At 38.3% G+C, this 17,031-nt stretch overlaps 1 protein-coding gene and 1 pseudogene across 5 annotated transcripts in view; one reads left to right on the top strand and one right to left on the bottom strand.

Annotated features, from left to right (window-relative positions):
* The window catches only part of FSIP1 (fibrous sheath interacting protein 1), a 194,880-nt gene that overhangs the window by 72,510 nt on the left and 105,339 nt on the right, over positions 1 to 17,031 (top strand). The gene's annotated exons all lie outside the window — the stretch shown is intronic.
* On the bottom strand, positions 12,729 to 13,229 carry LOC123574384 (cytochrome c oxidase subunit NDUFA4 pseudogene; annotated as a pseudogene).

Here is a 17,031-nt window from a genome sequence, read left to right as displayed (position 1 = left end):
GATTACAGGCCTGAGCCACCGCGTCTGGCCCTGTTTTATGTTTTCATTGCTTAGTGTAGATTCATAACTGTAGATTCCTAACTGAGTTCATAATTGTGGATTCCCATTGTGTACCATGTGACCTGTTGAGGGGAAGATACAGTGTGTTTCAAATTCTGAAAACGCACTGTACCTCATAGATGGCTAGATACTATTTCCACCGGGAATCTGGAGACCTGAGTCCTTGTTTCAGTTTTGTTTATAGCCTTCTCTGTGACTTTGAATAAATTACATAGTTTCTCAGAGCAGGGGTCCCCCACCCCGGACCAAGGACCAGGTACAGGGCCGCTCAGCAGGTGGTGAGCAGCAGGTGAGGGTGGCTTCATTTGTGTTTATAGCTACTCCCCATCTCTTGCTTTACCTGAGCTCTGCCTCCTGTCAGATCAGTGGCATTAGATTCTCATAGGAGCATGAGTCCTATTGTGAACTGCACACGCCAGAGGTCTAGGTTGCACATTCCTTGTGAAAATCTAATGCCTGATCATCTGAGGTGGGACAGTTTCATCCAAAAACCATACCCCTCCCCCACCCCTCCCCCTATTGACAAAAAGGTTGGGGACCACTGTCTGAGAGACTTCATTTCATTGCTTTAAAGTCAAGAGAGTAGTGCAAGATGACCTCTGTTCTTTTGCCAGAGATTGTTGGCACACTTACTTTTAATAAGAAGTGATGTTATTTTTAATATATAGTATCTAAAACTAGTTTGTGTGTTTCCTAAATATTTGGTATTAATTGGATTAAATCTTCTATTGAAAGTTACTTTTGGAAGTTTAGTAACACTGTTTAGGAGAATGCGAGATTGTCTTTTCTATATACAAAATTAGTCTACTGCCCTCCAACCAGAGAATGTGGTTTCTGAATGATAGGAAATGGCCAACTTTGCAGTTTTGCCTTATTCTGCCTCCTGCAATGGAACATCCTTTCAGGATTACTGGTGGAAGACGTAATCTGTGGCCATTGAATTGGTGATCTAAGGATCAAACCCATAGCCTGTTTTAGGGATGAGAGAAAAAAGAGTGAGCTAAGGGGCAGTATAGGAGCCCTAGGGGATACTGGAAACGCCTGCATCCAGGATTGATTTGTCAGTAAAGGCTGGAAAAGCAGCTTAATTCTGTGTTTCAGGGTTAGGCTGAGGCTGCTGATGCACATTTGTCTTGGTCAAGACTGGTTGAGGAAGTGGGATTTGATTTAGTCCGTAGGAGGTGGTAGTGTTGTTGGCATCAGTGGATTTAGCTATTAGGAGCTAGGGAAAGTAGACAATGAAATGAGGTTGAAGCTCACACACTTAATATGAAACTCAGTAGGCATCAGGGGCCTTGAAAAGCCACTCTGAGAGTGGAGGAAGGATGAGCCGTGGGTGCTGGAAGCAGCATGTGTGAAGCACATCTGTAGGATTTCCTTAGTGTGAGTTAGCCGTGTCATACAGCTGCTCTGGGACACATTAAGAGAGAAGTAAGCAAAATGGATCATCTGTAGATATTAGAGTGACCAAGATGAGGAAGAGATGTAAAACCAGGTCATATGAAGGATCGTTAATGGGGCTACATGTATTTATTTAGCCCAGCAAAGAAGAGACTAGTGCATGTATGTTTTGTATGTGTTTGTTGGGGTAGGAGGGAAGGGGAGTGGTTTGGTAGAAAAATCACAGATGGTCACTTCCCAAAGAGATTTAAAGGGCTGACATGTTAAATGTTAATTTGATTCTTTATAGTGGAGGAGGAAAATGCATGGTGATTGGGAAGCCAAAAAGAGACATATTTCTGGTAAATATTGAGGAAGAAAGTTAGAATTATCTCATTGGAAATGGTCTGTCTGGGACTAAGTATTCAAACTAGACTGGAGTGACACTGGCTGGGTAGAGAGTGTTGAAGTATCATGGGGTGCCTGGATGGTTTAGGTGAGTGTCTCAGGCTGTAGGTGGTGAATAGGTGGAGGAGCTGCGTTTGAGCTCTTTTCACATGTCAGGGAGTTTGTGCTGAGCCACCTGCCGCTTGCCTAGTTGGTTCCCATGGGGTTAGGTGTAGTGGCTTTAGCTATGGATAGGAGTTTTTCCACCAGGTTACTTGTATGGAGACAACTTGAGATGTTCGAATGAAGAGATAATGGGAGTATCTGTTTTCATAGAATAGGCACCATAAGACAGCCCCCACAGACAGTCTCTCCATCATTTGCCATACAAGTGATGTCTGTCTCTGGTACTTCAAACCAGACAAAGAAGAGAGTAGTTTTCTGTTGGTTTGGGTGCTCTGCAGGCTTCTCTGCCCATCCAGTCTTCTAACCCCACTCTGCCCTAAATCACTTCCCCGGTCCTAGTATATAAGCTTTTTATAGGGGGCATGGTGGTTAAAGGTCAGACTGCTTGGGGTTTGAATCTCAACTGTGCACTTAGTAGCTGTGTGACCTTGGCGGGTCCCCTGAGCCCTCTGTGCTTCAGTTCGTTAATCTGTAGAATGGAGATAATTACAATTACTGTAACACTCACCTCATAGGGCTGTTACGAAGTTTAAATTAGTATATATAAGGTACTTAGAACAGGGTCTGGACATTTTAAGTGTGATATACATTTGTTTTGCTATTTTTATTATTAACATAATTAATATGACATTTACGTAAGCTTGTTTCCAGGGGGGAAGGACGTCTTATGGAGGGCAACATTGAAGATGGAGGGGTAAGCCTTGGAGAAGAACCAGGGTACCCTTTTCCTTATTCAGGATGAAAGAAAGGAAGGGTGGGCCACGAAAGGCAGGCTGAGAGATGAAGAAAAGGTGTGAGAGGCCATGTTTGAATGTTCTCTACTTACCCTGTAAATTAGTGACCTCTCCATATGGTCAGAGTGGGAGGGTAGAGTGGGGATTGAAGAAGGGTAGGAAGGGACTGGAATAGAGCCAGTGAAAATAAGATAAAAGCAATGGTAAACAGTCAGGTAGCCCAGGGGAGGTTGGAAACCCTGCTGTGAAATGGAGCCAGCCAGCAAGGCTGAAGGGTTTCTCTGACAGCTCTCAGGAGTCCACGAAAGCTGGAGATGAGGGGTGATGAGTTGAGGCAAGGGTGAGGAGAGGTTGGGTGATTGCAATGGAAGATCAAGGTGGCAAAGGAACTGGTGGCAGATACCTATGGGGGCAAGGGAACTGGTGATGGTTACCTATGAGACCATAACTGAAAAAATGTAATATATATACCTCAGATATCAGCTGGGACCCTTTTGCCTTGCTTTAACCCAGTGTTATAACTTATTGTACTGACACAGACTAGAATACCATCTGCCTATCAAAAGAATGAGGTAAGTCTATGTGTCTTGAAAAGATGTCTGTGATTGAGCATTAAGGAAAAAGAGCCTGTTGCAGAAGATAGTGATCAGTGTGATACCATTTTAATAAAAAGAGTCATAGGAAAATCCTGGAACAATATACGTATACCAAATGCTTACCAGCAGTTACTTTTAGCAGGGATTGGGATGGATGGGGAGGCAAAGAAAGGAAATTAACTTTTTGTAACACACACTATTTAAAGGGAAAAGTGTGTTGGGATTATGGGTGATTTTTATATTATTATTGTGCTTTCCTTTATATCTCAGACTTCTGTAATATACATGTGTTGTGTCTATACAGAAATAAATTAATGTTTAAAAATGTGGAAAGCATCTATGTGTACAAGAGATCATTGCTTATTGTATCTCAGTAAATGGTTTTTATGTATTTAGAAAAATAGAGTGAGTCATCACAAGGAATAATATTCAGCCTTACCAGCAATTAAAATTCATATTCATACAACTTGTAGGAACTATATACACCTGTTAGGCCAGCCAAAAGAATGACAAATATGATATCATTATGTGTCAGTAAGAGTGGTGTAAAGATTGGGACAGTGATATTTGGACATTATTGGTAGCTTTTTGAATGGTTTATTTTTTCTCCTGGAAAACAATTGGTCAATGAATGTAACAACAGCTATAATATGATTCATATTTTTGAGCTGTATAATTCTACTTTTCGGAATATTTTCAAAGTAATAATGCCCAAGGAAACCAACCAATGAACCAAACAAACAAAAAAGCCCCAGGAAATAAATGTTCTCAAAGAAGGGAATGTCAAAGCAACTTATATAATATTAACCCATTTAATACTATGGTAGGATGATAAAAATGACAAGGACCTGGACTTTGTCAGTAGAAGACTTTTTGTTTTTTTTTTTGAGCCAAGTCTCGCTCTGTTGCCTAGGCTGGAATGCAATGGCGTGATCTCGGCTCACTGCAACCTCTGCCTCCCAGGTTCAAGCGATTCTCCTTCCTTAGCCTCCTGAGTAGCGGGGACTACAGGCATGTGCCACCACACCCGGCTAATTTTTGTATTTTTAGTAGAGATGAGGTTTTGCCATGTTGGCCAGGCTAGTCTCGAACTCCTGACCTCAAGTGATCTGCTTGCGTTGGCCTCCCAAAGTGCTGGGATTACAGGCGTGAGCCACTGCACCAGGCTAATATAGGACTTCTAATTGAAAATATATGATACAAAACATAAAAATAAACATTTAAGATAGATTTTATCAACTGTGTTATATATGTATATTCATATATTGGCGCATATATACTAACAACCACCTGAAGGGAAATAGAATATGTGCTATAACTTACCTTTATTAGATAATTTTCACTTTCTATTAAATTGCCTTTATTTCTAAAGAAAGGGGAGCCATAATTGAGGCAATTTTATTATATCATTTTTTAATTTAAGGATATTTTAATCCATTAACATAATGATGGACTTTTTGAATAATTTAAATGAATAGCAACAATAATTCATTATTTGTCTCATTTTTCAGAGTTGTGAGTGTTCCATTGTGACAATAAAGATTTTTTGTTTTTTTTAAAAAAATAAAGAACATTTTTGACTTCTAGAGTTAGGTAAAAATACCTTTGATGAAGTTGCATAATGATCCTGTCTTTCACAAATCAAAAGAATTCCATTTTAAAAGTTTTTGCATTTTAAATAGAAAATCATCAATCTGACCTTATCCCATTGATCCCACTAATGATAAAATACTCTCAAAGATGTTTTGTTAGTATTGTTAGGAAAAACTTTCTCTCGTTCTAGTCATTCCAAATGCTTTGACCACAATTTTTAGGTCTTTTTTGTGTCTCTTTTTGATTCTCAGTTTGAATTTCATTCATTTACTCCATCATTTGAAGTCTCTACTATTTCTATCCACATTCTTTCTCTTTTCAGTTTCCTGGAAACCACTGAGCTTGGCCTTGTTTGGTGAACTGCATTGTCATTATTGCATCAAAATGTTAGCACTCTAAGCCCTGTTGCTGAGCACTGAGGATAAGAATGTGGCTCACAAAGGATGATAAATCCTCACATTCTGATTCTTATTTCGACATGCTCTTGTCACTTAACCTGATATAAGCATATATGAACCCCAGTCAGAAGACTGGAGTGCTCCTTCTGCTTAAAGAATGGGTTGGAAAGTCTACCTTCAATTGTTACACATGCTATAGATTCAGAATTCTCGAATGTGAGAGCTAAAGGGGCTTAGAGGTCATGTGGGGCAGTTCCATGGATTAGAAACCAAAGTCTTGAGCAGCTAAATGATTTTTCAGAAATAATCGAAGCCCAGCTCTTCTGACACCTCAATCTGTGAACATTTCAATAAATCCAACCTCTCTAAGTCACATCTGTATAGTTCAGCCAATTTTCAGCTAAGATTTGTGGCCACCCACAAATGTAGGCTTTATTCTAAAACCTTTAAGCTATTACCAACCGGATATTCATCTTTTCCAAATTCAGCACTACTCCAAACAGACCTGACATGTTTATGGTTAAACAGGAAGACCAGATAGTGTGCTTTGGTATTCATACATTAATGAAAGTCTGAATTGGAAAAATAGTTATACTTTGGTGTCACTGTTTATAACTGCAGAAATTATTTTAATCTTTTTTTCACTTGTAACAGGTTTTAGAAATGTGGATAAAATAATAACACTGCCACATACAGTTGGTATTTAGAGTATACAACTTTTGTTCTTTCTGTAGGTGGTGGCAGGTATGTGTAATAATGATGCAAAACATTTGGTTTTAAACTTTGGAGAGTGAGATTTGTACGTTAACAGAGAAACGTTAAAAAATGTGTTCTCTTAATCATAGGCCCATTTTGAAACAAGCAAGTAGAGCATAAAATTTTCAGAAGCACTTATATATTTCTACATCATTTAATGCAGAAATCTTAACAAAACTCCTTGCAATGGAATATCACCATTTAATAGTTGAGAATGTAGAACAGTTATAGTTACATGGCTGATGTTCATGAATTATCCTGCAATGAATAAATGACCCAGTAACCTTTTAAAAGTTATTGACTTCATAGATCAATATAATTTATGAGAAATTTGAAACATAATTAGCTGGAGTTCTTTGAGAGGAAAATGTTTTTATTTATTTATTTATTTATTTTTAAATTTTACTTTAAGTTCTGGGATACATGTGCAGAATGTGCAGGTTTGTTACATAGGTATACATGTGCCATGGTGGTTTGCTGCACCTATCAACCCGTCGTCTAGGTTTTAAGCCCTGCATGGATTAGGTATTTGTCCTAATGTTTGAGATGAAGATGTTAAGGATAGTTGGATATTTTTTCATGAACTTACTTTGTTTCAACTATCCTTTTAAATCAATTTGTAAAATATATTAGTAGGTTTCAGTTTCAAACTCATTTTGGAATGAGAGAGGTTATAAATAAACTTTGTATTCTACCTATACTGTAAACATTTAAAAAATTATTAAAGATGTTTGGTTCTAGATTATGGTTTTTCACATGTGTTATGATAATGCAGATGATATGTTATAGAAGGTGTAGGTATTGTGCTGTTTCTGAATAATAACGTGCCATATCTTGAGAGGCACCTTAAAAATGACAATTATGGGCTGGGCACGGTGGTTCACGCCTGTAATCCCAGCACTTTGGGAGGCTGAGGTGGGCAGATCACCTGAGGTCGGGAGTTTGAGACCAGCCTGACCAACATGGCAAAACCTCATCACTACTAATAATACAAAATTAACCAGGCGTGGTGGTGCATGCCTGTAATCCTAGCTACTCGGGAGGGAGAGGCAGGAGAACTGTTTGAACCCGGGAGGCAGAGGTTGCAGTGAGCAGAAGTAGCGCCTTTGCACTCCAGCCTGGGCAATAAGAGTGAAACTCCATCTTAAAAAAAAAAAAAAAAGGACAATTATGATAGTAACTTTGTTTTATAATACTGCTTATTTTTCCTTAAATTCTTATTGTTGAGCAGAGGCTCTAGAAATAGGTAATAAGACTAGCTAGGTTTTAACATAACTTGCCATTTGCTTTCTGAATTAGTTTTTAAAGTTCACTGGTAGCGGCCATGTGCTGTAGGTGTGATTACATGGAACAAGGACAGATACATGCTTCAAGAAATAAACAAATGTGAATATGATTATTAAGTATAATTATATAAAATAATTATTGTAAAAATTATAATATATGATGCACACACACCATATTTAAGCAGTATAGCATTGAGGTAAAAGAAAAATGTGTACATAAACATTATACTGATTTTAGAGGTTAAAATGAAGCCTATTATTTGGATGTTGACACAGGGTAGTAACATGCCACATGGAACTGTTTCCAGCCCCTATGCAAATCTCTGGATGGGAGAGTTCTAGTTCTAGCTGTATGGCAGACTAGATGTTAAGAGAGACCCTGCTTGGGAAAGCAAGCCTGAGCATGCTAGATAAAATATGTTTTTTAAAAAGTAGTTTTAAAAGCATGGCTGAGCTGGCAGAAATGTGTAAGGGAATTCCTTGGAGGGTAGGAATGACGACACTGTGTGTTAGGCGGGGTAAGTGACCACTGGAACAAACATTGGTCCCCATGGTATCTGTTGACCTCTGAAGGCCTGAAGTGTGGGTTTAACCAGGCATGTGTAGAGGGAGCACAGGAAACAGAGCCCAATACAGGGTAGAGGTCAAGTCAGAGCTCCCACATAGAGTCAGCACACCAAATGGTTCTTCCGAGTGGAAAAACGAAGAAGAATCTTCTCTGGAGAGGGATTGGTGGGGACATGTGTAGCTGTCTCTGCTTTGGTTGTGGGTGGAATGGAAAAGAAAAGACCCCCATGAGAATTACTAATGATAACCCTGCATGAAGCTAGGCTTTGGGTTTGAGTTAATACCACCCGTGGGGCCAAGTTGAATGTTCAGTTGAAAATGGTCTTAGATTGGAGTAATCCTAGCTCCTGGTAGAAGGAAAGGGGAATCTCTCTGGAAGAACACAATAATTTAAATCTAGACCTTAATAAATTCCCACAAATAAAATTTAAGGGCCATGAATCCACGATAGAGGCCTCCCCCGACCCCCAACACATAAAGAAAGAAACTACCATGAGCAGTGGTTAATTGAAAAAACATGCTATAGAGTCAGTTCCACGTAGACTCAGAGTTTGGAGTGGTCTGTTTCAGAATGTAAAATATGTCTGTTTAATATATTTAAAGAAAGAAAATGAGCTTTGAGAATATGACAAAGATTTGAAATGAAACCAGATAGAATTCATAGAAATGAAAATATAATGTTAAGTGGACATTCTTGGAGTTAGACCTTCCTTGATCCTTTAAACAGGATCCTGGCACTTACATCTATTTTCCCTTCATCATTCTATAGCTTTTTTAAAGCTTTGCACCATCCCTCCAGTGAGAACAACAACAGTTTTTCAAACCAGTCAGAGAAAAGTTGTTAAACAGTTTTTGTAAAACAGCACATTAGCCTCTGAGACCTAGGGCAGAAGGAAGACAAAGAGATCGATTATAATTACACACAACCTACATATGCGGGAATATATTACTGTTATCTTTTTGCCAGTAAGATGGATTTTTTTCGAACTTTTTTTGCCCTTCTTATTGCCCTTCTTAGCTTCTGCTCTTTGTTCCTTAAAATGTTAACTCTTATCTTACCCCAAGTTTTTACATTGAACAGTTTGGAACACATACCAGATTTACTAAAGAAGTGTGCTCCTTGATCCATTAAAAAAAATTTTTTTAGGATGGGGTCTCACTCTGTCACCCAGGCTGGAGTGCAGTGGTGCAATCTTGGCTTACCACAACCCCTGCCCCCTGGGCTCAAGTGGTTTTCCCACCTCAGCCCCCTGAATAGCTGGGACTACAGGCCTGCATCACCATGCCCAGCTAATTTTTGTGTTTTTTTGTAGAGGTGAGGTCTCACTATGTTGCCCAGGTTGATCTCGAACTCGTGGGCTCAAGCAGTCTGCCTACCTCGGCCTACCAAAGTGCTGGGATTACATGAGTGAGCCACTGCATCCAATGAAAGCTGTATTTTAAATGGAAACTGGAATGGCACAAAAATTCTGTGTCCCAACTTTTGGGTTCAGGAAATCTATTCATCCTTTGCAGATGCTCAAGAATCTTTGTGTAACTGGATTCTGTGCTAAATATATATGGGGACCTATGGGCTGCATAGTGGAGTAGTGAAAGCCTTGTATAGACACTGGTGGGCAATCTTTCCTCCCTCCTCAAGGCCATAGGACATCTCTTCATATATTTGTAATAATTTTCTCTGGAGCTCAAAATGGAAAGCAATGGGCTGATTACTATTTTGACAGTCATAATTTGTGACCAGACTTTAAAAAATATTGTGGTCAATGATGTTGCACAATTACTTTTGTCTGTCACATAGAAAAAACAATCCAGATTTAATTCAGTGCAAACAAATAAATAAAATGCTCTGCTAAGAATATAGAGTCAAGCTTTTGGTCTAGTGGGAGAGGCTGGGACTAGTCGACAAATATAAGGCAGAAATAAAACAAATGACATGAGAGAAATAGAAATCAAGTGCTATATTTGATCAAAACAGAGAACAGTTACAGCAGAGCGATGTGGAAAGGCTTTGTGGAAAATGTGAAATCTGAATTGAGCCTTGAGGAATGAGCCGGGTTTCATTTGGTATAGATGGGGGTGGGTGTTACAGAAAGAAGACACTGTGGAAAAGGGCCAGCTTTTGGAAAGCTTGGATCATTACAGGGAACAGAATGATCAGTAACGTTTATGAATTAATCATAGAAAGGTCTGACTCTTTGCCAATGCCATAAAGATACATGACATCTTAGAAACTTGAATTTTGCTGAACCGAGAACTTGAATCAGGCTTTCTGCAGGGCTCTTGTTTGGGAGTAAGTCACTTGGTGAGTGAGTGAGTGAGTGCTCCCAGCGGAGGGCCTGGCATCCTCAGCTGGTGCAGCTCTCCCATTCTTAGGTTGGCATGGTGTGGGCCTTAATACTCGTGAATTACTGAAGCTATGTTTCTGTGTCTTTAACAAAAAATCTAGTGGTAGTGATTGAAAAGCAGACAGCGATTCTTATTAACGACAACAATGCTTCAGAAATTTGAGTGGAATGCTGAATTTGGTATTGGATCAGATGGGTGACAGGAGTGTGGAATTTTGCAGACGACTCAGGAAGAAACTCCTTTTCACATTGGAGGTCTGCTTTCATCCACTCCGGATGAAAGGAAATAGAAAAAAATAAAATTATAAAAGTAGAATGAGGCCATCTTGAATAGCAGGCTGTGACTGGTGGATACAGTTTTCTGAGCAGCTGTTTAATATGAACTAAACTTTTAGAAAAGATATTATTGGCAGGTTGATCGTACTTTTACTATCAACGAAGATACATGGTGAGAGTTGTTATAAGAACTATTCAAAAAAGTGGAAGTTCAATAAAATGAAATGATCTATGTAATAGATATTATGTTCTCAAAGTTTCCATTCTCCCAACTTTTGTGTCCAACATTAAGATTGTGAATTTTGTTGAATTTTTCTTTAATCCCCATATCTCTAGGCATTTATTCCTATCTCTAACAAAATTGCAACAATATTTGTGAAAATAAAACTAGGGTACACATTAACAACTGCCTACCCCAAATCCATTTGCTGTTTTTCCTTAGTGATAAAATTCTAGTTAAACATACTATCCCAGACTCCCTTGTAACTAGGGTGACATGCAAGTTAGTTCTGGCCAGTCAGATACAAGCAGAAGCCTCTTGATAAAAAGAAAAACAGCTGACATATGCCTCTCGCCCTTCATCTTTTCCCTTCTTGGTGGGAGCATAGAAACACTGCCTGAACCTTCAGGAGGCGTCTTGAGACCACAAGGGCAGGTCAGAAAGAGAGGAGGCTGGGGCAGTTGTCCCGTCATAAAGTTATTGCATCACCTCTTACCTGTTTACCTCTGACCAATTTCTTAAGTTGGAAAAATAAACCGACCTTGGTTATGCCAGGCGTGTCACTGGGTTTCTTTTACGAAAGCAATCCTAACTGACACAGTAGCCCACTTTGGGCAGGTATAAAATGGATAGCATTCCTTCTGGTGCACTGGGAGAATTCAGGGAATGAATGAGTTTTGCGAGGGAATTGTGGTGACACTTTAGTGTGTCTGCCCTGTGGGAAGCGAGTTTGAACCCCAAACTGAAAGTTATACCATCCACCAGCATTGGCAAACTATAATGCCGCTCCACTGCTCACGTGTATGTGGCCCAAAGGGGCAGAGCAGCCCTGGGGAAAACACTGATCACGAGGAGTGCAGAATGCTCAGATCAGCTTCCAGTAAGCATAGACTTTAATTTCGGGAAAAGGAGTAACTAGTGGCAGGTGTTTTACCGAGTGTGGTGGAGGGAGCAAACCTCTTGCGTAATGCCACTGATGAAGACCTATTATTGAAAGAGAATACTGAGTATTTGCAGAGTTACAGAAATGGCAATAAGAATCTCGACAAGATGAAGTAGCATTCCAGACCAGCACTGTCCAACAGAAACACAATGCAACCACATAAGTAATTTTATATCTTTTGCTAGTCACATCAAAAAGGTAAAAAGAAGCAGGTGAAATTGTATTTAACTCACTATATTCAAATATCATTTTGACATGTAATTAATATAAACATTATTAATTGTATATTATATATATATATGAAATCCAGTGTGTTTTGTACACTTATAACACATCTTGATTTGGACTCAGCCACCTTTCAAGGTCTCCATTGCCCCATGTGGCTAGTGGCTATTAACAGAGCAGTTTCAGAGAAGAAAAAGGTGATTTATGTAGTACTCGGACACATTGGTTTATTTATTTTTTTAAAAAAGTAAACATTTCCCCAACATTCTAATTTTCTAGGGGTGTAGAAGAAACAGGCATTAGTAAGATTCTAGGAGAGTCTAAAAATAATGAAGAGAGAGGTCCCATAGTAGTGTCTAGCTGTGTGTTTTTAAAGTGAGTCTGACATGGGTTGTTAGATTTGATCTAAAAAATGAGGGCCAAGAAATGGAAATTGAAACAAAAGACTTACTGAAACCATATGTGTAATCTTGGAAAAGAAAGAATATGCTCAATTTCACCTCTTGGACATATTGAGAAGTAGAAGTGTGTCTTTGTAGAATTATTCACAATGTCTCTCTCAAATGATGGAAATTTTCTTGTTTTACCATTTTTCTGTTACAGGCTCTTCCTTCCTTAAATTGGAAGTGATGAGAGAAGACAAATTTGGGGAGCACAGGGCAGAATGTCTGACTTCATTCTTATAGCTGCTGAGCTTGATGTCACCTCAGCTTGTATTTGATTCCTGAAGTTAGAATATTTCAGAAATCTTTCTTTGGGCACTATTTGCTAATGCAATTATTATTATTATTACTTTTTTTTCAAGTTTCAGTTATTAATCAGTGTAATCTCCAATAGAGATTACAATAGGGATCTCCAACATGATTTCATGCATTTAGAGGAGAAATATTTCCTGGTTAAGTGGAAAATTGTGCGGATGTGGCTTCTGGAAGACCTTCATTCTAAAGCAGCGTTATAGTGAAACATTTCATTTAGAAATCTGGACGTTCCTTCTTCAGTTTGCTGTAATCCACATTCACTGAGTAGAACTTGTATTGATCATTGGGACCCAGTTTGTTCCAGGGCTCTGGGTTATTTCTGTCCCAACAAACATCTGGATTGAACAATGCCAGACGCAAGAGATACAGTGTTGCTGCAGTAGCTCCAGTTCCAATAAATACAAAGAGAGGGATCAAGCTCCGCTCTGGCGGAGCATGTTTGCAGCAGAGGCCTCCGACTGGAAAGGAGAGAACCTGTCTAGCCACCAGGCCCTGAGCTAAGTAGTATCTGCCTGCAATTATTATTTATCCCAGTTCATTCCATGCATGAAGTATTCTGGAAGGGTTTTTAACTCTTCACATTCTTACTGGCCAACCAGTATCAAATACACGGAATGAGGTTTCAGGCTCTGCCTCCATTGAGGCGCTTCCCTCTGGAAAGTACTAGAGAATATTTTTGAAGAGTCTGTGTGGACACACAGCAAGTTTTAGTTTGTTTTTGTTTTTGTTTGGTATACCTAGAAACACACTTTGTGAATGTGAAGGGTTCTCTTGTGCCCAACTAGAAATCGCTGACTGCCTCTGAAGATAAGGATGGAGAATTTGTTGAAAGATTTCTCTTTAATTACCGAGTGGTTATGCAAATGTGATTATGGTTGAAATTTATTTTCATAGTGAAAATAGCTTTTGGGGACATTCAGGCAATCTAGAAAAATATAAAGAAGAAAAGAAAAATTATGCATGCAAGCATAGTTAACCCTTGGTCATTATCCTGTCTGACGTTTTCCCTATCCACATGTACCCCAAATGCTCACTTCCCCCCATCCCAACACACACACACACCCCTTCCCCCTCCTCTTTTCCTCTCTTCTTCAATCTCCTTCCCTCTCCTCCCCTTCCTTCCTCCTTTTTTGTCTTTTTACAAACCAGGATCATATTCTACATAGGTTTTGTAGCCTGCTTTTTACTTAACAATAAATGCATTATGATACTATGTGAGTGCGTCTATTGAATGAGGCCTCTCTGTTCATTTCTAGTAATGTCCAATTTTATTATTATAAACCATGACGGAGTAAGCATTTGTTTAATCATTGTCTTAGGATGTATTCTTAAGTGGAATTGCTGAGAGTGTGTGTGTAGGGTTTGGCTGTGTGTTGCCAAATTGTCCTCCAGTGAGGATGTGTAATTTATTCTTGCACTAAGAATATTCCAGAGTGCTATACCTACAGTGGTAGTATTCTTTTTTTGCCAGTCTCAGGGTTTAAAAATGATATAGTTGCTTTAATTTATTTTGTTTTGGTTACTAGCAAATTTGGACATATTTTCGATTGTTTATTGGCAGTTTGTGTTTCTTCTTCGGTGCATTGACCATTTGTGTCTTTGTTCATTTATGTATTTTATTAAGGTATTCTTTTCGTTTTGTATTGGAAAGCTGTCTTTATATATTTAAAACATATGCTCTTTGTCACGTATATTACAGATTTAACTACCTCTAAAGTGTTAATTTTATTTACTGTTCTACAATATTGAAAAGTTTTGTGAGGTGCTGCTGCTTTTCTATCTGATTTTCATATGGAGTCATTTGTGAGAAATATGTTCTGGGTATTGTGCAACCTGCTTTTTGTTTGTTGAAGTAATCCATCAAAAGCATTTATATACTTTCATGTATAAGCCCTGCATCATCTCTAGAGTGTATTTTGAGTAAGTAATGTCAATGAAATCACCATCTAATTATGTTCTTGCTTAAGTGCCTGCTATTACCTTTGAAGTTTGCTGCTAATCTCTTCTTAGCTTCATTGCTTAGTATCTAAGGTTTAGATAAGCAGTGACAATTAAAAACATAGAAGAATGTAATTTTTTTCTTGAGTGAGTCTCCTTTTAATATTTGAATTGAACGTTAGCTAAGAAGTAGTAAACTCACTGTTTTAATTTTTATTTATCCTATCTCTACATTGTGTGCAGACACACATGATCAACATCATATAGCCTAAGATTATCCTTCAGAAAATTTTCCTAACAACTCAAACAATGTCCTATAGTCAGTGGACTCCTAACAGTGTATTTTGATTTAAATGTCTGTTAAAAAGCAGGAATTTGCATAGTTTGGGAAGTCTACCCATTGTCATACTTCTGCATATGAAAGTAATATGTTAATGTTAAATTTGTGAAAAATAGCAACATTAAATTTGTGTCTATAAGAATTTAAAATTAAGTAGGGGACACAAGACAAATAAATATAACTTGTGGGAGTACATAAACAATAATTTAAAGGCTTTGAGGGGTAAAGTATGTAAAGCAGAATGTGATACTTTGGCAAGAAAGCTTTAGAGGCAGAGCTTGAGTTACCATTCAGAGACAAGGAGCAGAGTGAGACAAGCAGAAGAGGAACAGTTGGGTATTGGGTGTCACAGGGTATGGATGGGGATTAGCAGCCATGGAGGGCCGGCTGGCAGAGAACACCAAAGGCAGTGATACACCAAAGGCAATGACCAGAAGTGTATCTTGATGTAGAGGTCAAGAACTAACCCCAGGTGGGCAGCTAGTACCTTTTCAAAATGGTGGGCATGGCATGGCTATTGCATGCAATTTAAGAAAATAGGTGAAATCCTGGCATATGCAAATGTTAGGGAAGTACAACTGACGTAAAAGCAAGAGAGCTCTAAAACCCTGTTGTTCTATGATTCTGTTTGCTGGGAAAATGTAAACGCCACTGACAGCACATCTCTATTACAGATGTATGGGCAGATAAATGGGCTCAGAAAGAGATTATGTGATTGATTATGACCTTTCTATAGTACCTGACTTACATTAAGTATGTTTTTAATACATAAAACTAGTTGACCAAAAATGCCTTTAAAATGAGTCATCATCATATATATATATATATATATATCTTTTTTTTTTTTTTAAGATGGAGTCTCACTGGCTGGAGTGCAGTGGCGTGATCTTGGCTCACTGCAACCTCCACCTCCCAGGTTTAAGTGTTTCTGGGATTAGGGGCACCCACCACCACACCCGGCTGATTTTTGTATTTTTAGTAGAGACAGCGTTCCCCATGTTGGCCAGGCTGGTCTCAAACTCCTTACCTCAAGTGATCCACCTGCCTTCACCTCCCAAAGTGCTGGGATTGTAGGTGTGAGCCACCATGACCAGCCAAAAATGAGTCATAATATAGTTCAAACTTTGCACATAAATATGTATAAAGTCATGAACTTACATAGTGACTGAGGATTTTGCATATATAATTTGAGTCTTTTAAAAGTTGAGTCTTTTAAAAGTTTAAAAATTATTTTATAATGCTTGCTGGCTTTAGCCATCTATTTTAAACCATATGTTCCCTTTAAACAAATTTCATAATTCTTAAAACTTTGATATTCTGATTTCTATATTCTTGATACTGAATTAGGGAATTCCTAGTGATAACTCATAGTAAATTAGTAAATGCAATTAGATTTCAAGGTCTCCATGGCTATGATGGTTACATACTAAAATCCTTGAATTAGAGTGACAAAAAAATAAAATAAAATAAATCACTTGGTATCATTTGCAGAGAATAATTGTTCCTTTATTTATATAATGCATCATAGTTTGCAAAGTGCTTGTTTCTGCAGTTTTTAAATTTATTTGACAAATAATAGTTGAATATATTTGTAGGGTACAATGTGGACTTTTGATGTGTATATACATTGTAGAAAGATTAAATCAAGCTAATTAATATATATTCATCACTTCACCTCCTTATTTTTTTTGTGATGAAAATATTTACAATCTATTCTTCTATGTTCCTGCAGTTTTTGTTTCATCTTCGTGAAAACCTTGGAGGCAGGTGGCATAGCTATCACTACCTCTTTGTTACAGATAAGGACACCAGACATAGGGCTTTGGTGACTTGTCCATAACCCACATCTGACTTCCAGGAGAGTTCTTTAAACACATACAGCCTCTATCACCGTTATTTGATTACAACTCCTCAGTTAGATGATTCCCGAAAGCAGTTTTCTTGATTTTCTTCTCCTTCGTATATGGTGTTCTATTCTGGGGCTTAGCAGAGTTGATATTCAAATACAATATTTGAATGAATTATTTTACTGAGAAAGGTAAT

The sequence above is a fragment of the Macaca fascicularis genome, chromosome 7, assembly GCF_037993035.2.
Source record: "Macaca fascicularis isolate 582-1 chromosome 7, T2T-MFA8v1.1".
Lineage (NCBI taxonomy): Eukaryota > Metazoa > Chordata > Mammalia > Primates > Cercopithecidae > Macaca > Macaca fascicularis.
The sequence above is the reverse complement of the archived record's forward strand: the minus strand, read 5'-3'. Positions and strand labels throughout refer to the sequence as shown.